The following is a 21,389-nucleotide window of genomic DNA, read 5'->3' as shown; positions in this document are numbered from 1 at the left end:
ATGGTTTTAAAACACACTCTATATTACATTCTAATCTCATGCTGCCCAGCAAAATATACATGATCCAATATAATGCACATAATATTATGATGCAAAAAAAGTTACCAAGGAGTCAAAATGGTGTTTAAAGACTTACTATAAAATCCATATGCTCACTCTGAGACTGTTCCAAATGAGTACTAGAAACTGACAGTTTAATGTGGTACTGAAAAGGTCAGATCAAGAAGGAGGGAGGTTCACAAAACAGAAGCACATGCAAAAGATATTGCCAAAAGAGTATTGTGACTCCTCTAAAGAGTTCAGTGGAACATGAGGCCCAAATTTCTAGCCCCAAGCTTAATATACTTCTGTTCACAGAACAGACAAAATATCCTTTTTAGAAGCACTGGAAAAATAAAGCAATTCAGGTATTGTGTGTTTGTGCTAATCCAAATCAATAGAAAATTTAGCCACAAGATCCCTTCCTTAGAATTAGTAAATATGAATGCCTAGATTTTCAAGCTCCCCATATACGAGGATTTTATACATCCATCTACCATTTAATTCACTTGTCTGATGAGAATTCTCCATGTGCATTATATCTGATGTTTTCTACACAGTTTGCTGCCAGCTGTTTTCAAATAATGTTTCAGACATGATTATTGGTTTATATATTCCCATACTTTTTCAAGGTAAATCTCATAAATAATTTTTGCTTACTTAAATGTAGCTTCAAATATGCATCTTTTTAAAGGGAACTTGAAAGGTTTACCAAGGCCTTATGTTAAATGTAGGGTCTACTGCCCTGACCAGTTGGCTCAGTTGGTTGGAGTATTGTTTTATACACCAAAAGGCTGTGGGTTCAATTCCTAGTCAGTGCACATACCTACACTAGGATTGAATTTAGATTGTTGGTTCAATCCCCAGTTAGGGTGCATACGGGAAGCAACCAATAGATGTTTTTCATATCCTCTCTCACATTGAAGTTTCTCTCTCTCTCTTCCTCTCTCTCTCTCTCTCTCTCTCTCTCTCTCAAATCAATAAACATATCCTTGAGTGAGGATTTAAAAATTTAAAAATAATAAACAAATTTTTAAAACGTATGGTTTTTAACACCATCTCTATAACATTATATATAATGTTATAACACCATCTCTATAGTTTACCACATTCTTGTATTCCAGACAGAGAATTTGAGACAGAAAGTAGAGACTTTAATTCAGATCACTCAGTGATAGAGTCCAGTGAAAGAATTCATGCTTCCAAATTCCTTTTACTATAAGTTTTCTTGAGCTGCGTAAAAGATCTTCCTCCAGCCATGTGCAGAACTCTGACAAACAACGAACTGCCTTTAAAAACAAGAAATTGACTTCTGTAACTCATCTGATTGACACAAGTAAAATCAAAAGCTAATAGGACCAAATAATCTTGTCCCAGGCTGCATGACAAGTCTGTCAGTAAACTTCCAAAGTGCAAACATGCAACTATTCATCAGAAAATAATAAAAAGCCTCAACAGGTCCCTCAATCCAACATAAATAGAAACAAACAATATTAGTGTCATATCAGGCACTTCCAAACTGACCTGGACAAAGCAAATCACCAAGCTGAAGTATAAAATAATTGAGGAGAAGCCCTCTTCTTGGAACCAAGCAGTGAAGCCCAGGGTAACATGTGCCGCCCTCTGTTGGTTTGCCCACCAGGGCAGGAGCCTCCTGACTCAGTCTGAATGGGGCCTTGGCCTGGTCACCAGGTCCCACGGGAACTTGCAGCCAACCCCAATTTTCATTAAATGAGACTAAGAGCCAACAAAGTATTTAGTCAGATATTTTCTGTAATAAGGAGAAGCACAAGAAAAACAAGAAAAGAACATAGAAATCATAGGCAGAAGGCTATCCCAGGATTCCACTACCCTAGAATGGAAAGTTTGAACAATGATGAGAAAAGATTAAATTCTGAGGATTTTTTCATGTGTAACTATTGCTCAGGACCCCTATATTTAGATTCAAAATTATTCATTCTTATAGCAATATTGGTAGCAATGTCCACTCAGGAATGGGTTTTTTAGTTCCAGAATTGAGAGATTATTTCTGCCTCAAAAAGTAGCCTGTAAAGTGAGAATTAGAGAAAAGCGGAAATGACATTGCCACAGCAATCACTTGTAAGTCAGCAAAAACAAGAACAACAGAAATAAAATCCTGACTTGCTGGGTCAGAGGCACTACTGCCCTCCTTCAAAACTGCTTGCTACCAGTGTAGTTTCACATTTACCTAGCAATGTATTTCATGACAAGTTCTTCCTCAGTTGAGGAGTCATTTTGAAAATGTTTTCAATGGCAAAGTGTGTTTGAATCATTCAAGAGTACATAGCAAATTAAGTTATGCTAAAACTAGTTTTATATATCTCCTAGACCTATTTCTAAATTGAGAGTCATTCAAAGAAATTGTCTGTTCACATTTTGAGAGGGACCCCAAAACACTCAGAATTTACTTGTAAAAACATCACGTATTCAAAGTCCAGAGTGTGACCAGAGGGGAGTGTGACCAGAGGGGAATTTCAGGGGAAGGGGAGAGGGGTTTGAAGGAACTAGTATAAAGGACACATGGACAATAACAAGGGGGGGTGGAGATGGGAGGGAGGTGGGGAGGGCTGGGGGATGGGCTGGGGTGGGGTAAAAGGCAGAAAACTGTACTTGAACAACAATTAAAATAAAAAATAAAAAAACATCGTGTATTTGTTCATACGTGTTTAAACTTCACTCACCTTCAAATGTTCTTCATGTGATACAATACACCTATTGAGACATTTTTTCCACTGCTCAAAACAGTTTTTGAAATCATCAATATTGATGCCTTTCAGTACTTCTGCCATCTTTCATTCCACCTCTTCCACGTCGGCAAAACATTTCCCTCTGAGGGCTTTTTTCATCTGGGGAAACAACAACAAAAAAAATGTCGCTTGGGTAGAGATCAGGTGAATAGGGAGGGTGGGGCACAGGGGTCATGCTGTTTTTGGTCAAAAACTGCTGAACATGCAGCGTGGTGGGGGCAGGTGTGCTTGTAAATCACCCATCATAAAATGGGGAAGTGTGTTGAAAGAATCTTCAAAAAAAAAGTTTATTGAAGCCAAACACAGTCTCTCACAACACCACTAGCTGGTGCACTGATATAGATAGATTCCTGGAACACTCACCTAGTGGGGAAACCCTGTACCATAAAGGGTCTACCCTCCAGAAGATAATTCCTTTTCTGGGGGGTCCCCCCTCACATATAAGTATTTCATCTGTTACAAATTCATGACTTTTTCAAAGGAAACTGTCCATAACAATCATGAACCTGATAAGCTAAAGGGCTTTGGAAACTACCTGCCTATTAGAATCCCCTCAGCAGAGAAATGAGACTATGCTAATCATCCTATTCCTAACCTTCAACAAGAGAGTTTGAAACAGAAAACAAATCTATTAGTAAGTTGCCCTTTCATTAAAGACTTATTTCAGCTCTTTCTCACTAACTCCAAAAAAGAAAAAAAGTCTAACGAAATCTTGTAACTTGCTTCCTAAATATAAAATACTATGAAAAGATGCTCAGTGTCACTAATCATCAGAGAAATTCAAATTAAAACCACAATGAGATATCACCTCACACTGTCAGAATGGCTATCATCAATAAATATACAAACAAGTGTTGGAGAGCATGTGGAGAAAGGGAACCCTAGTGCACTGTTGGTGGGAATGCAGGCTGCTACAGCCACTGTGAAAAACAGTATGAGGTTTCCTCAAAAAATTAAAAATAGAACTACCTTATGACTCAGTGATTACACTTATAGGAATATATCCAAAGAAATCCAAAACACTGATTTAAAAGAATATATGCGCCCCTATGTTCATTGCAGCATTATTTAAAATAGCAAAGATTTGGAAGTAGCCCAAAAGCCCATCAGTACATGAATGGATAAAAATGTTGTGGTACATTTACACGATGGAATACTATTCAGCCATTAAAAAAAGGAAAACTTACCTTTAGTGACAACATTGATGGACCCAGAGGGTTTTATGCTAAGTGAAATAAGTCAGCTAGAGAAAGACAAATATCATATGACTTTACTTATATGTGAAATCTAATGAACAAAATAAACAAAATAGAAGCAGGCTCATAGATACAGAGAACAGACTGACAGCGGTCAGATGGGAGCAGGGCTGGGGAGCTGGGTGAAATAGAAGAAGGGATTAAACATTAAAAAAACTCACAGAGACAACAGTTTAGTGATTTCCAGAGGGAAAGGTGTGTGGGGGCAGGTAGAAGATAAACGGGATAAACGGTGATGGAAGAAGACTAGATTTTGTATGGTGAACACACAATACAATGTACAAATGATATATTATAGAATTGTACACCTGAAAGCTATATAATTGTATTAACTGTTATAACCCCAAACATTCAATAAAAAAGAAGTTATGTGCATACACAACAAGTACCTTATAATTCTGATTTTCATACATTTTATCTCTATATTCTTATTCCTTAAAACAGTTGATTTTCAACCAGTGTGACCCAAGAATTTTTAAAACATGCAAAACCTGACAATTTAGTCATGAACACTGATCTTTTTCCCTTAGATTGTCAAGTTGAAACAAAAATGACAACAGCCAACACAACAATATTCTTCTAATGTGAATGAATCAAAATTATATCTATTTTTGTTAGATCAGCAAAAAATATATAAATTTTTGGTGTGCCTCAGAATTTTAGTGGCTTATGTGTGCTATGAAATGAAAAGGGTTGAAAATCGCTGCCTGAAGACAAAATGTTTTCAACGTAGCGTGTGGGAAATGTGTGTGTGTATATGTACGTGTGTTTTTAACAAACATGAGCATAGAGGAAACCCGAGCATATACACATCTCTGAGGCCATTGGAAGAGAGCAAGAATTAGCATTCATGGCTTCATATAATGAATTTTCTCTGTTGAAATCATGGGGACAGTCTCAAAATGTCTGAATTGTTATAGTAACTATCTCATAAATTACACCTATTCATTACGCTTTCTTCCTGCAAAGAGAATGTACTGATTTTGTGGGTGTGACCAACATATTAGAATGTGCCAGCTCATGACTGCCTTTCATCTAAAGAAGAGGCTCCGTTCGATATCTGTTCTTTTATGCCAGATAAATTCAGATTCTAAAAGCCCATATTTCAGTAAAGTTGAAGGGCAGAAACAAAGCAGCATGGTTCCTGCAGATCCTTGGAATTGAAGCTGGTCTGTCAAAGAACTGTAGAACACTAAAACTGAGAGCATCATATTCAACATCTTCATTTCTAAGATGAGTGAGAAACCTCAAGCCTAGAAAGGTGAAGTGCTTTCCTCAGTGTCACAGATACAGTTAATGACTAGAACAGTCCACTGGAGTTCTCCAGTAGTTCCTCTGAGTGACAGATTCAAAGGGAGAACATATGTAAGATGACTAATTGTGGTTCTCCCTGAAATCAGATTGCAACCTTCATGTTCACTCACATTTTCTCCTCTGTGATTTTGGATTGGTATTCAACTATCACACTGATTCGGTACACCCATGTTTATAAAATTAACTCCAACTCCTCTAGACTATCACTATTTAAAATACACATTGTGTTCCCTCAAACTCTGCTTTTAAAACCTTGACATAAAAGGCCCATCTATATATTAAAAAATATCTTATGTCCATCTCCTTCATGATGATTTCCTGCAGGCTTCAGCCAGGAAAGGAAGCTTCTGAGGCCTAGGACATCTCATTTACACCTCTTAGTTAGCATCTGTTGCATACTTTTTTGCACTGATGTTCTTCATGTGTGCATTTTATCTTCCTCACTGTGTCTAAAACACTTAGACTTTAAGTGGGCACAGTGCCCCTTTCTCAGTTATATTCCCAAAGCACCACCTTTTATTTTCAGGGCAGCCCACTGGCCCTAGAGAAGTCAGTCAAATTGGTATTACAGTGGATTATGTATGACCCTGGATCCTGCAACAAATTAGGAAGACCTGACTTGTCTAGGATTATGTTTGTCTGTTAGTTTTTTAAATCTCCCATTGCATTTATTTATTTTTGTATCCTCCACTTAGGAAAATTAAACACCAAAATAATATCATGTCTGCTGTATGGTTGGTGCTCAATAAGTACAGCTACATAATACCATGGAAACCACTCTAAGGTGCCATTGTAAAGCTAACCCATGTTTTTAAAAGGCTTTGCAGTGCTCCATCGCATGAATAAACCACTTTATTCAATCACATCCCTATTAAGGGCATTTAATTTGCTTCCACTCTTTTTGGCCCCACAAACAAAGCTGCAATAAATAGTTTTCTATACTAAATTCTGCTGTAGCTTGATAAAAATACCTTAAAATCCCCTGGATTTGCAGAATTGTGTAATAAAAACTACAGGGCTTCTGGAAAGTAGCATGTGCTAAGGGGGCACAATGTACCAAAACCTCCAAAGGAGGCAACTAGTTGAGAAATAAAATACATAGGAACCTAAAAATAATGATAGCACAATACTACAGGTGATAAATGGTCAAGAAATACATAAATCCTATAGTAAACATGGCACTTGACCTTGAAAAAGACCTGCAATTTGCTTGAGGAAGTGGGTATCAGAAGGGTGGTTGTGAGTTATTGTGAAGTGGGGAAAGGAGAGCTATCTGAAATCAGATGGGAAGTTATATAACACCAGATGTGGATGGGTGTGGCTCGCACACACAGTGGACTGAGGTAGCTGGAGCTGTATGAGGTGTCTGTATTTTGTGTTTTCCCAGGCAGCTTGGTTCAGCTGGGTGCAGTTTCCTGCCATCCTTTAGTATTTCTTGCAAAGGAAATTGTGTATAAGCCAAAGTGAAACAGGTTATGCTCAAAGCGTTCCCTAATATGTCAATTGCATAGGAACAAATTCACATTTTCAAAGTAAAGCATTATAGCAGAAGAGACTGCATATGTATCTTTAGATGCCAGGGCTGTCATTCCTACAGTTAGATTTGCAGGATAGAGACTGATGGGTTAAAGAACTTGTGCTTGTGTTTTGTTTGTTTGTTTTGAGGGTGTGTGTGTGTGCATGTGTCTGTGTTTAAATATCACCAGACTGCATCCCAACCAGTTCTGATAATTGTAAGATGTTTTCATTGTCATATCCTCAGAGAAAACACCCTATACCGCAGTCCCACATGCTACACCCCATTCTTCTTTCCCAGTTTGAGATAACAATTGTGATCCTGGGTAAGGTTTCCAAGAAGGCACCCTGGACCCTGCTCAGTAGAGCCAAAGCAGCCAAATGGATCACTAATGGCCCAGCACCTCCTGGGACACTTAGGGAGGAAATCTGCTCCTGTGTATCCACCCTTCACCTCAGTCTGGGCAGCTCGGGGCCAGAAATAGACGATTCTTCAGCCCCAGGGTACTCTTTGAAATAAAATGGTGTCATTACAAAAAAAAAGCTGCTTTGACAAGGGTAGAAATATATTTTTAAAACGTAGAAAATTATTTATGTATGACTCCACCAGGTGGAAATGAACATTTTAATACACTGGTGAAGTCTATGTCATGTGTATTGACAGCATATGATACTGAGTTTTATCTGGACTATTTTAATGTTCTAACTATTATTAAGATGCCTCATATTAACACTGTGTACCTGCACAATATACCATTTTGCAACATATTATAATTTACCTAGACTTATTATTAAAAAATTTGATTGTTTTCAAGTGTATTACATTATAAATATCTCTTCCATTGGAATTTCTGTGCATATATAAATATGTATACATATCACATACACATTACATATAGAATTATATCTTTAGAATCCAAGAAGAATGTGTGGATTAATGTAAGAATATGTTCAAGGCCACTCATGTCTTTTGTAAAATTCCTTTTCAGAAAAGTTACACCAATTTACAGCTTCACAAATCCAGCCTTAACCATGTTGTAATATTACCTTTTATAAACTTATCCTAATTTGATATTTGAAATATATTTCATTTTAACTTGTATCTCTATTACTATAAGAAAAAAGTATTTTATTATCTTTTGTAGTCAACATCTTTCCTCTACTGAAAAATTTCAGGTTCTATCTTATGCCTCTTAATTTATTGCAATATACTCAGTTTTAACATATTAATCATATTAATTCTTTATTGTATATACTGCAAATATTTTAACAGTTTATTGTTCATTTTTTATCTTTGTGAGGCTTTTGTATATTATAGAAATTTTACTAATGTTTAAAGATTTTACCTGGTTAGTCTTAAAGTTTAAGTCTTTAAATTTTGGTCATTTCAACAGTTTATTGTTCATTTTTTATCTTTGTGAGGCTTTTGTATATTATAGAAATTTTACTAATGTTTAAAGATTTTACCTGGTTAGTCTTAAAGTTTAAGTCTTTAAATTTTGGTCATTTCAACTTGTTTGCAATTGGAGAATTTCTTCTTAATTTTTCAATTTATTTACAGTAAAGTCACTCTTGGTGACTTACAGTTCTATGGGTGCTGAAAAAATAAATGGAGTCCTATAACACCACTACAATCGTGATAGAGATCAATTCCATCACAGCAAAAAATTCCCTCATGCTCCGTCCTTGTAGTCAACCACTTATCCCTGACAACTACTGGCAACTACTAACCTGTTTTTTCATCCATATAGTAATGCCTTTCCCAAACATGTGATGGAGTCATGAAATATGTGAGGTTTGGGGTCTGGCTGCTTTCACTTAGCAAATTCGTCATTCTTGTGTGAATTCATTCTTTTCACTGCTTAAGTGGATCAGTTTGTTTACCCTTTAACTAAAGGACAATCTCAGTTGTTTCCAGTTTGGGCAAGTATGAATGAAGCTACTATGAGCATTTCCATATAGATTTTTGTGTGAACATAAATTTCATTTCTCTCAGATAAATACTTACAAGGATTTCTGATTCATAAAGTTTATGTTGAACTTTGTAAGAAACTGCCTCTTTCTAGTGACCACAGATTTTTGCATATCTACCAACAGTGCCCCAAAAGTTACAATTGCTCCAATCTGGTCAGCATCTAGTATTGTCAGTTACTTTTTTTAGCCATTTCAATAGATATGAAATAATATCTCACTTTGGTTTTAATTTGCATGTCCTTGATGGCTAATGAAGTTGTGCATCTTTTCATGTTTGTTTACTATCCACGTAAATTCTTTGAAGAAGGGTGTATTTAGAAGTTTGTTGTTGCTTTGGTTACCCTCAGTGCACCTCAGGCTTCAAATACTGTAGCAATACCTTGAGTTTAGGGTGTGGACAGGTTGCCTAGAGGAGTTTTCTCAAGATGTAATTCACCCTGAGCCTTAGATCTTTCCTTTACATTAACCTCAGAGAAAGTATAGGTCGAGACCCTTGCAACTCTCCCAAGAGTTTTCCACTGGTATTTGTTACTTTATACTTGTTGGCATAGTGCAGGGGGTGGGTGGTGCTGGTGGTGGTGGCTGAGTGGAGGGTGGTAGTGAAAGCCTCTGTTTTAATTAAGACTCAGTGTTAGATACACTGTGTCCCTAGGTTTGGAGGGTATGTCACTCTAAGTGATCCTGCCCCTCCTCCAGCTGTAGTTCTAGACCCAGCACAAATGTATACCTGCCCCTCTCTCAGGGATAGAGGTTTTTTCTACTCACTTCCCCAGGTGCAAAAGCTTTTTACCATGACCTTATGGACAAAAACATCTGTTGCTCTCCACAGACACATAAATTAAGGCTTTTGTTTCATGGGCAATATTGGGAAGAAGTGTCCTGGTTGGGTTTTGGACATTCAGCGGCGATAGTAACCCACTTGTGGAGTCGGAGCCCATGCTGTTGAGCTCTTGTGTAACCTCCATCCCTGCCACTTGCAGCTCACTGTGCCAGCACTGGGGAGACCAATGGCTAACACTGGCTGACAACAACTGGCCAAGACACTGTATCTACTGGTGTTTCGTACTTATTTGAGGGTTGATACTCTGGTAAGATTTAACATCTGATAAAAAGACTTACACTTTTTTCCCCATGACAGATATATCCATATGCCTCTTCCCCCAAACTTTTTCTCTCGGTAACTCAATGTGCAGGCCCTTAAAGAGGAACTGCCTGGGAATTCAGCAGTTTCTGTCTTCCACATCCTCAATTCCCACTGATTTTTACAGTCAGAAGTTTTGGGGACTTATCTGCCTGGCCCTGGAATCCTGGGCTGGGAGGGGCTAGGACATCTTGTTCTTGATATATCCCTCCCAATGTTTATCATCCACATGTGGGTGTGGAACCAGATTGTTCCATGTCTCCACTCCTACCAGTCTCAATGTGATTTCTTCTTTAATTCCATAGTTGTAGGACTTCCATTCAGCTCAATTTCTGGTGGTTCTGAATAATGGTTGTTCTGTAGTTTAGTTGTAATTTTCATGTGTCTGTGTGAGGACTTAAGCTGTGTTCGCCTAGTCTGCCTTCTTAACTTTCTTCTCTGAATAAGTTGTATTATAATATAAATAGAGAAATTAGTATTGCTTAGCCACTAGTAAATAAAAACAGGGAGGGCCATACAAAGGCTAAGGAAAGAAAACTTAGCTTCTGGCTAAGGAGAGAAACCTTCTCATAGCTCAAGGTGTGTTCTGTCACCTGCACAACCCCCACCCCTGAATCTGTCTGTACCTTTAAGTTAGTGCACTGGTCTATTCTAAGTTTCATCTGCCTCCCTTCCATGCTACCACTCACTGTGTTCAGCCTCAAGGGCAGAGACAGCTCTTGGTTCCCAAAATGGATATTGTTTTGCACAATTACACAACTACTATTCAGTCAGCTCTCTGCTTTAACTGGGGGGAAAAACAGTAAAGAGAAAACATTCGGGGAAGGGGGTTTAGTTTGTTTCTACATATAACAAGCTCAGTAGTTGGTACTCCATCTTAACAAGTAAAAATCTGAACAGGCTGAAAAATAAACAACTCATCTTGTATGTGTAACAGACAAAGACACCATGTAAACCGCTGCTCCCAAGATTAGAGAGGCAGACAGGTAAATATGGGGAGTCATGGATTTCAGGAGCAGAAACTCTCTTTGGGAACCAGGTGCCAGGCAGGAAACCTGAAACTGCAATTGATGAATTAATGAGGACTGAGCATGGACAAGTATGAGTTAAAATCTCTGAGGCAATCCAGTCATAGGGGTGCCCCACAATGTTGTGAGATTTACCTCTAGGAGCTCAAACAGATTCCCTCAGAAATGTTGGAGAAAAATCCTCTTCTCTTCAGGCAAAGGGGGTGGGGAGGAACTATTCTGAAATACCCCAGAATATTTCATTTTTAAAATGAAATTCCTTCAAAGGAAATTAATTAAGCAGAGCCTAAACTGCTGGGTATTATAAAAACCTAACTGATGTGGGGGAAGGGAGAAACTTCACTCAGCTCTAGTCATACTGTTCCACCTAAAAGGGGGAGAAAAAAACTGAGAAGCACTTGTGAAGTTTACAGTTCAAAGGCATATAGCCTCACTAAAATACCTACTCATAGGTATTTTACCAACACCAATCATAGGACTGACTATAGGACACATTCTCCTCTGTAGCTCACTACATATTACTAAGGGCCTATTTACAGCAGTTCCTTTCACCTGGTGTATCATGTACAGCTATCAAGAAAAATTACAAGGCATACCAAAAGGCAAAAAGCAATTTGAAAAGACAGAACAAGCATCAGAATCAGATATGGCAGGAATATTGGAATTATCAGACTGGGAATTTAAAACTATTATTAGTATGCTAAGGGTTTTAATGGATAAAATAGATGGCATGCAAGAACAGATGAGATAGAAATCCTAAGAAAGAACTGAAAGGAAATGCTAGAGATCAAAACACTGTAACAGAAAAAAAAAATGCCTTTCACGGGTTTATTAATGGACAGGACATAGCTGAGGAAAGAATCTCTGGGAATCGCTTGAGAATATATCAAAAGGAACTACCAGAGTTGAAAAGCAAAGTGAACAAAGACTTTATTTTTTTTATTTTTTAGTTTTTATTGATTATGCTATTATAATTGTTCCATTTTCTCCCTTTTCACCTCTACCCAGCACCCCCCACTCCCTCTACAATCCCCCTCCTTTGTTCATGTTCATGGGCCATGCCTATAAGTTCTTTGGGAACTCCATTTCCTATACTTGCTCTTAACATCCCTCTGCCTATTCTGTAACTACCAATTTGTACTTCTTAATCCCTGCACCTTTTCCCCCACCCCTCAGACACCTCTCCCCACTGGCCACCATCCCAATGTTCTCCATTTCTATCATTCTGTTTCTGCTCTGCTTGTTTGCTTAGTTTGTTTTTTAGATTCAATTGTTGCTAGTTATGTATTTATTGCCATTTTTTAAAGATTTTATTTATTTATTTTTAGAGAGGGAAGGGGGGGGGAGAGAGAGAGAGAGAGACAGACAGGGAGAGACAGACAGAGAGAGAGAGAAACACCAATGTGCGGTTGCTGGGGGTTATGGCCTGCAACCCAGGAATGTACCCTGGCTGGGAATCGAACCTGGGACACTTTGGTTCCCAGCCCACACTCAATCCACTGAGCTACACCAGCCAGGGCTATTTATTGCCATTTTGATATTCATAGTTTTGATCTTCTTTTCCTTAAATAAGTCCCTTTGACATTTCATATAATAATTAGCTGGTGATGATGAACTCCTTCAGTTTTACCTTGTCTGGGAAACACTTTATCTGCCCTTCTATTCTAAATGATAGTTTTGCTGGATAGAGCAATCTTGGATGTAGGTCCTTGCTTTTCATGACTTTGAATACTTCTTTCCAGTCCCTTCTAGCTTGCAGAGTTTCTTTTGAGAAATCAGATAACAATCTTATTAGAACTCCTTTGTAGGTAATTGTCTGTTTTTCTCTTGCTGCTTTTAAGGTTCTCTCTTTATATTTACCCCTTGGAATTTTAATTATGATGTGTCTTGGTGTGGTCCTCCTTGCATCCATCTTGTTTGGAACTCTCTGTGCTTCCTGGATTTGTATATTTATTTCCTTTACCAAATTAGGAAAGTTTTCTTTTATTATTTTTTCAAATATGTTTTCAATTTCTTACTCTTTCTCTTCTCCTTCTGGTATCCAATGATGAAAATGTTGGAATGCTTGAAGTTGTCCCAGAGGCTCCTTACGCTGTCCTCATTTTTTAAATTTTTCTTCTTGATGTTCTGATTGATTTGTCACTTTTTGGGGGCTGGGGGGGGGGGGATTGGTTCCTTATGGTCCAAATCATTGATTTGATTCTTGGCTTCATCCACTCTGCTGTTGATTCCCTGTAAATTGTTCTTTATTTCCATTAGTGTATCCTTTAATTCTGATTAGATCATTTTATGCTTTTGAAGTACCCACTGAGTCTCTTGAGCATTCTTATAATCTGTGTTTTGAACTCTGCATCTGGTAGATTGCTTATCTCCATTTTGTTTAGTTATTTTTCTGCAGTTTTGTTCTATTCTTTCATTTGGGCAACATTTCTTTTCTCCTCATTTTTGGCAGCCTCCCTGTATTTGTTTCTGTGCATTAGGTACATCTGCTTGGATTCCATGTCCTTGTAGTGTGGCCTAATGTAGTAGATGTCCTGTAGTTTCCAGTGGCACAGCCTCCCCTACCCCCAAACCTGAGTATTTGAATATGTCCTCTATGTGGGCTGAGTACTCCCTCCTCTTGTAGATGATTCTTGATTATTGTCAGCAGGTCAATATGGGATGGATTTATCTAGTCCAGACAGCTGGTAGTACTACATGTCACCCCTGGCCAGGAACCACTTTCCTCCACAGCTTATGGAGGTAGTTAGGTGGTGCTCAGATATGGTATGTAACTGTCTGCTGGGTGTGTGTAGGCTCTGGTATTTCCCAGGTGGTGCAGGCCAAGGTCAGCCTCCACCTCTGTTCCATCTAGGACCCCTTGACATAAGCTCTAAAGCAAGCTACAGATGTCTGCTGCTATTGTTGGGCCTGAAGCCACTCAGTGAAAGGTATGGGACCTGGTCTCAGCTTCCCCAGCTCTCTCCCCAACCATACACTTCAATTCTTTCCCATATGCCACAGATGTCCTTCAAGGTACTGCCCTGGTGCTGGAACCCAGAGGGAGTGAATCAGAGTAAGTCCATGTGTAGCATCCTCCAAAAGGAGATGCCTGAGAATCCTGCATTTTTTTCTGCCAACCCAACCCCCAGTGGTTTTTATAGCCAGAAGTTATGGGGACTTATCTTTCTGACACTGGAACCCTGAGCTGAGTGGTCTAGTGTGGGACTGGCATTCCTGGCTCCTGAGATATCCCTCCATTTTATATCTGCCACATGTGGATTTGGGACCAGCCCATCCATGTCTCTGCACACCTGCCCTTCCACCCCTCCTACCTCTCTGAATGAATGTGGTTTCTTCCTTAGTTGTCAGGCTTCCATACAGCTTGATTTTCTAATGTTTCTGAATGGTATTTGTTCTATAGCTTAGCTATAATTTTGCTGTGCTTGTGCAAGGAGGTGAGTCGCATATACCTACATTTCCATTTTGACTAGAAGTCAAGAAGAAAGACTTTAAAAAAACAGAGTATCCAAGGAATATGGGGCAATAGCAAAAGGTATAATACACTGTGTGTAATGAAAAGACCAGAAGAAAAAGAGAGGTGGGAACAGAAGAAATGTTTGAAAAAATGATTGAGAGTTCCTCAAATCAATGTCAGAGAACACTAAGCAGGATAAATACCAAAGAAAACAAATTGGAATTCTTGAATCTTCCTCCCTCCAATCTGAGGGTTATAATCAGGGCAGGTTATTATAGAAAGAAATATTTTAAAAATTCTGCAGTCTAGGTGATTCTGACCAGTTTTCTAGGTCAGTCTTCTTCATTCAGTTTGGTGAATAAACTAATCACAGACTCTGAGACTCACTAGTGCCACTTCTCCTGTTTGCCATGCCAAAAAAAAAAATCTTAACCCTGTTAGTAGGAATGGCATAATTTTAAATAGAGTTGAAAGGTGGTTTCTGAACTTTATTAAAGTCATATATAAACATTCTTGCTATGTAAAAAGTATAGAACTTATATTATAAATATAAATATTTTATTATAAATAATAAATATTTTACTAACTTACCCAAGGCCAACTTCAATATGGTAGAGCTTTGTCCTTAGATTTAAATAAACATAATCTCAAGTCCTGGCTCTGCTACCTAGAGGCTTTGTGTTCATGGGCAAATTATTTAATTTGCTTAAGCATCAGCTACCTCTTACATAAAAAACATATATAAGTGAAATCTCCTTCTTTGCACTTGAGGTCAATAATGATATTTTTTAATTGCAAAGGCAAATATTTTTGGACCTGGCACTGAGAAAGTCTTTAATTAATGATACTTATTGAAATCAATGTTATATTAATGTACAAATTATTATTATTTGCATTAATATTAGCCACTGTGTAAGTAATCTCCTTTCTCAGTGTTCTTGGGTTGTCAGAACACAGCCTAACAGAAGCAGAAGTCTATTCTTTAGTGTTCTGAATTGTGGCCCTCCAGAGGACCAGCAACCCAACTGTTCTTGTTTAATGTGGTTTGTTCTGTACCATATGCGTGTGGGCTTTTAATAAATACTATTTAATGATGATGATGAGTTCCTGGAGACAGACTGTGTTCAGCAGAGTCACTACATTATGCTTGGCCTCACTTTCTGCTACTCAACTCCAGGAATACTCTTGTGAGCAGTACAGAAACTTCTGAAATTTCCATTTGAGGTGAAGGACCACTGCCAGCAAGCCTCATGAAGGGAGTCATTAACCCTCACCCTTTTTTCTTGTGGCTCCTTCCAAACTGACCCTCAGAGGGGCTTTCTCAGCAGGCTTCCCTGAGGTTCCCAGCAGTCCTGTGCATTCCACAGCAGAGCTATCTGCTGTGCTTCTCAAAAAACAAAAAGGCTAACAGCTGCTGATCTCAGTGGGCCAACTCCCAAACTGTAGAGAACAGTTTATTACAACTCTACCAAAAGGAAAAACAAACCAAGCCAAGGACTCAGTCTTCAGTCCCTACTAGATACAAAATGAGCTTACAGCTCCAGGTACTCCAACAGGATTTAAACTTTTTTGAAATTTCTGTATAAAAAACAGTGATATATTAAAACACAAAGCCTGAAAACTGAGATCAAAAGCAAAGACCTTTTGTGCACAGCTCTCTCTTTCTCCAGAGTACATCTAAGTCTTACCCCCTTTTTTTCCCCCAAGGACATATATCCTTGCTTGCTTACTTGCTTTTGAGCTCCAAGGGCCCTTCTTTTGCCTCTGTAACTTATTTCCTGAGCCCATGCAGCCCAGCTGGCTCACTTCTTCCACCTCCATGACTTTCTAAATAAAATTCTGCTTGTATTTGAGTCTTGGCTCTGAATCCTTTGTTAGCCAGAACTCAAGTACTGAGGTTGCTAAAAAGATAAATAAATAAAAGCAAAGACTTAAAGTGACTGGGAAGTATGAAGGGCATGTCATCCACTGGGATCAGGCCATTTGAAAGAACATGAGCTTTTATTCATAGGTAGTTCACTTCCAATCCAAGAGGGCCTTTCAACTGAGTTTTGTGTTAGTTAAGTTCTCCTCAGTAGTTGGAAATTATATTTATCAACTGTATTTTAAATTAAAAATGTCTTTTGTTTCAGATGTGCCCCTTATTTTTAGAAAATAAAGAATTTCTTCTTGGGTAAAATGTCAACTTTCTTATGTATGAAACTTCTACCCTTCTGCCCAAGAGTTGTAGTTGCAAAGGGTCTAATGAGCCCTGGCACAACGTGTCTAAGGAGGATGCTTTGCACAGAGTGCTGTAAATGAACAATGCTTCCTTTCAGACAACCTGGGTTCTCCAAACATAGAGATAGCTGTGATGCTTTGCCAGATCAAAAGAGAGCCTTGTGTTTAACAGTGGTGACCTGGACTTGCAGCAGACAGTCTGCCTATGCAGGCTTAGACCTGGTTTCCAAGGTTCATTGAGACTCTTGTCTGAAATAGCAGGAAGAGTGAAAAGAGATTTGAGGGAGCAGAAGGACATCAAACCACATCGGGGACAGAGACAACTGTGCCTCTCCTTGGGAAACAACAACAAATAACAAGACTATGGGTTTAATATTACAAAGGTCGCAGAAATAAGAAATCTTGCCTTACTGCACCTAAGTTTAAGTGTTCACTATTATACTCCAAGCCACTCTTTGATCCTTAATCAAATTTTACAGCCACTTGATCAATCATTTCATCAAGTTTTAAAATTCATCCACAGAGATTTTGCAACAATATTCCAAAGATTTTTTTTTTCCTTTTGCATTGTGGACAAGTCTGTTGTTACTGGCAATGTGCGTAGGAACCAGTCCTGGTGACCTCTCTGTGAACCCACCAAAAAGTCAAAATTTGCAATTTCTTGTTCAGTGTAAAGCAAAGCTTTGACCTTGAGGACTTTGTTGTGGTGGCTTTCCCCAGGAAATCAAAGAGACTGGTCACTTCCCAAGTCCCGAATAGCAGTTCTGTTATGAAAATCTCTCAGAGGCCTCTGAGTAAGCATCTTTCAACATAATGGTTCAAGTGCAAGTTTTCATTGGTACACCGAGGCTATAATCTAAATCTCAAGTATTTCAAGAGGTGACAGAAGACAAAAAGGAAACTATTTTCAGCTAAGAAGAGATGAGATAATATAAAACCTAATAGGAGGGGGTCTGTTTGTGTTGCATGACCATATCGGTTTAACCATCTTTTTGGAATGTCTCATTACTTTTGTCGGGTCCCTTCCATTGTTCTTGCTGGCTCTTCTCATGTAGAGAGCAAATACTTTCTCTGCCAACTACAATTGCATCTCTTATACCTCTGCTGGGAACATTCTGTAGGTTGGACTTTATTCCGATTTACTTGGATGCCCTTCCTGTTGGCCTTATTTTCCTTGTGTCTCACTTATCAGCCCTCCCTAAGAAGTTAGGTACTGCTAATCTACACCTCACTCAGATGTTGACATAACTTTGTCACCAGCAGCTCTACTTGTCAAAAGCAGTTGTGTATGTTATCAGGTGTCCAGAGCCCAGATTATCTTTATGATAAACTTCAGGCAGATGCTCAACTTATAGATTTAATCACCCAAATCCTTCTCATCTTGTTTACCCAACCCAAGGGACCATTTCCCTCATAGAACCACACAGCTTTGTGAGGGCCAGGCTTAGTCTGTATTTATTAAATAAGCACTCATTATTTGCCAAAACTTTGTGAGAGAAACAAAATATAAATCATTCACAGAGCTGAAAATGCCCCTGCAGCTTTAGTCTAAAAATGTCATGTCTCAGACAAAGAAATTGAGATACAGAGAAGTAATTTTTTCAAGTCATCTTACAATGTAGTGGTGGGAATTGAACAAGAAAATAGTTTTCATCATAACTGTTAGGCTTTCATGTGTTCTTGGGCCTTCAAATTTATTTGCAATGACAACTTAAAATTCCATCACATCATAATCCCAAAACATTTCCATATAAATGACACAGTCCCCTCTAGTTAAAAATTTTATGCTGTTTTAAAAATGCTTATTGATGACTCATCTTCCTAAGGTTTTCCACAAAGCAAACTTTAAATAGAAAGCTAATAAATTATTTTATTCTTTTCATTGTTCAAATTCTCACTGACCTCACAGGTCCTGGGAAATCTTCCCTAGCAACAGTCTAACAAGAGTCATAAAGCAACAGAGAGCCTGCAGTGACCTCAGTGAATTCAGAGCAGCATGTGACAGGAGGCCTGCGGGGAGGAAGCCTCAGAACCATATGTAAGAATTGAAAGATGGTAACTCTTACTTTGACCAGTAACAATTATGGTAAATTAGTCTGAGTAATTCATGAAGTTTGTCCAGATCTTCATCCAAACTAATCCATCCACTGCTAAACATGTCTCTCAGATCTGGTCTAGTGTCCCTCCAAAATGCATGTGTGTTTTATCCATACAACTTTCACTTAGTAAAAATTTGTGGAATAAATACAGTGTGCAGAAGAGAGAGTCAGAGAAGAAATAAGAGGCATACTCTCTTGTATTAGGGGCTCAGCCTTCATCCAGGTATCTCATGTTCTGACTTGGACTAGATATATCCCAAGGTTGTTGGGAAGGAGTATAAAAAGGGCATTGCCTAGTTTAAATTTTTCTCTCTGTATTTATTCTTTGCTGAAGTTTATTCTTGTTTCCGGCATGTGGCTCCACTTTTTCAGATCTTTTGAGTCATATCCTTAACCTCTTGTACAGATCCTTGACTTGGATTACCAATGCTGTACTGTCTGATCCTGCCTGTACCCTTCTTAAAGGTCTTTAGTTTTCCTTGTCTGGGTTCCCTGCCACTGCATCACCCATTCTCACTGACTTTACCCCAAGACACCTATTTGCTGTCCCCTTGCTCTCCCTCTGGGTTTGACCTATAATGGTTTTGATATGGTTATTGCTAACAACTTTCTGACTTTCCAGTACCTTCTACTACTGATGTTTGAGAAAGAGATTCATGTTGACAAAGAGAGGACATATGAATGAGATCTTAAAGAATATCAGGCTGGGGATGAATCCCTTGGGGGCACCAGCATGATCAAAAGTCATTCATGCCCTGGCTGGTGTGGCTCAGTTGGTTGAAGCATTGTCCTGTAAACTGAAAGGTCATGGGTTCTATTACAGGTCAGGGTGTTACAGGGTGCAGCCAAGAAGGGGGACCCCAAATAGGCATTTAAAATGGGGTCCAGAACTCAAGGTGTCCAGGAGATTTTAAGATGTCTTCACCCCCATTCCCCAGGTGTGGGCTGGGGGAAGGGACATGTAGAGCAGGGCCTTTGAAAGCTGTTTCTCATAGCAACAGCCTTGCAGCTAACCTCTGGTGTGGTCATTTAACGTATCTATAGCCTTTGGCTGGTCGCCAAAGGCGTCCAATACGCCATAGGCATATAGATACGCCAAAGGCTTAGATATGTTAAATAGCTGTGGCCAGGCTCTGAACCAGGGGAATGGAAGTAACTTCCCCACCAAGATGTAACTGGGGGGCAGGTCCCCCGAGTTACAGCGCCTGCGTGGGAGTTTGGAGATGATTGGCTCCATGACTTGGGGCCACACCTGCCCAGACTCATGATGGCGACCAGTGAAGCTGGAAGGGTGTGACTTCTGGCACGTGAGGCCGAGTGTGGGAGGAGTCGGAAATGGGGCTGCGGAGGAAGATTGGCACAGGGATTTAAACCAAGATGCAGCAGCCATTGGGGAGAGAACCACACAGCTTTAGCAGAGTGAAGACTCCCACAGCCCTGAGGGAGAGAACCATGCGGCCTTGACAGAGTGGAGACTCCCGCAGCCCTGAGAGGGAGAACCACGCAGCTCTGGCAGAGTGGGGACTCCCGTGGCCCAGGGAGAGAGGACCACGTGCCTTTGCCAGAATGGGGACCCCCCGCATTTTTAGAAGGGGGAACCACCGCCTGGTTTTAGCAGAGATCCCGGCAACTCAGCTGAGGGTGCTGGGAACCCAGGGAGGTCTCCCAGTCGAGGTGGAGTACTAACTGGGAATAACCAGAGGACTGTCTGAGCCATGGACTTCTATTTCCTTTCCTGAGATACGGTACTCTGGACTGGGCAAAGGGGGAAGGAAGGAAGAACTGTGTCTGTTTGTGGGTGTTTTAAGGGACTTTGGGATTTTTATAAAGACATTAGGTCACTACTTTAAGTTTGTATAGCATTAAATAAACATTTCCTTTCCTTTTCATGAAACTCTGGCATTGAGAGACGTCTTTCCTCTGGCGGCAGACATAATGGACCTGGGGGCTTTCAATAATAGTATATCGTCCCAGGCCCCCCTTGTTTGTTCTGTAACAAGGGCACAAGCCCAGGTTGCAGATTCGGTTCCCAATGTGGACGCATATGAGAGGCAACCAATTGATGTTTCTCTCTCACATCGATGTTTCTCTCCCCCTTTCTCTCTCTCCCTTCCCCCCTCTCTCTCTCTTAAAAAAAGTCATTCATTAAGACTTAAAATGGGTCTGAAAATAGCAGAACCTGCTTAACTCCAACTTCCAAATAATCCAAGCATTTTTAACATGCTCAACCCTTTGTTAGAAAAATTCAAAGGCATTAAACACACTTATGTAAGGACTTTGATCTAAAATCTCATTTTTCTCCTAGATGTCTATCCTTGGGTCAGTATACATTCAAAATGATTTCTTGCACTCTAAAAATTGAATTCCAAAATCTCACACCACCAGTCCTAGAGCAATGATAGTCTTTGTATTCAGGGTTTAAGACTCAAATGGCCCATGGCCTTGTGCAGACTAAAACAGGAGCAAGATACTGATTTATGTTTAAATCATTTTCAATATCAAAATTTGATTCCTTAATTTTTCAGCAAAAACTAACTTTCAATATTCTGTTTTAAAATAATGAATACAATAGAAATCC

At 39.2% G+C, this 21,389-nt stretch overlaps 1 long non-coding RNA gene across 3 annotated transcripts in view; it reads right to left on the bottom strand.

Annotated features, from left to right (window-relative positions):
• The window catches only part of LOC123827264, a 100,850-nt gene that overhangs the window by 48,001 nt on the left and 31,460 nt on the right, over positions 1-21,389 (bottom strand). For 2 of the 3 annotated variants that reach the window (XR_006787209.1, XR_006787207.1), the window contains exon 2: positions 2,742-2,906. This is a non-coding gene — a long non-coding RNA (uncharacterized LOC123827264). Of the gene's footprint in view, positions 1-1,226; positions 1,329-2,741; positions 2,907-21,389 lie in introns of those variants that run through there. The other variant, XR_006787208.1, reaches the window with a different exon arrangement.

Source organism: Phyllostomus hastatus, unplaced genomic scaffold (assembly GCF_019186645.2).
Source record: "Phyllostomus hastatus isolate PE091 unplaced genomic scaffold, TTU_PhHast_1.1 phas_contig_86, whole genome shotgun sequence".
In the NCBI taxonomy this organism is placed as follows: Eukaryota; Metazoa; Chordata; class Mammalia; order Chiroptera; family Phyllostomidae; genus Phyllostomus; species Phyllostomus hastatus.
The sequence above is the reverse complement of the archived record's forward strand: the minus strand, read 5'-3'. Positions and strand labels throughout refer to the sequence as shown.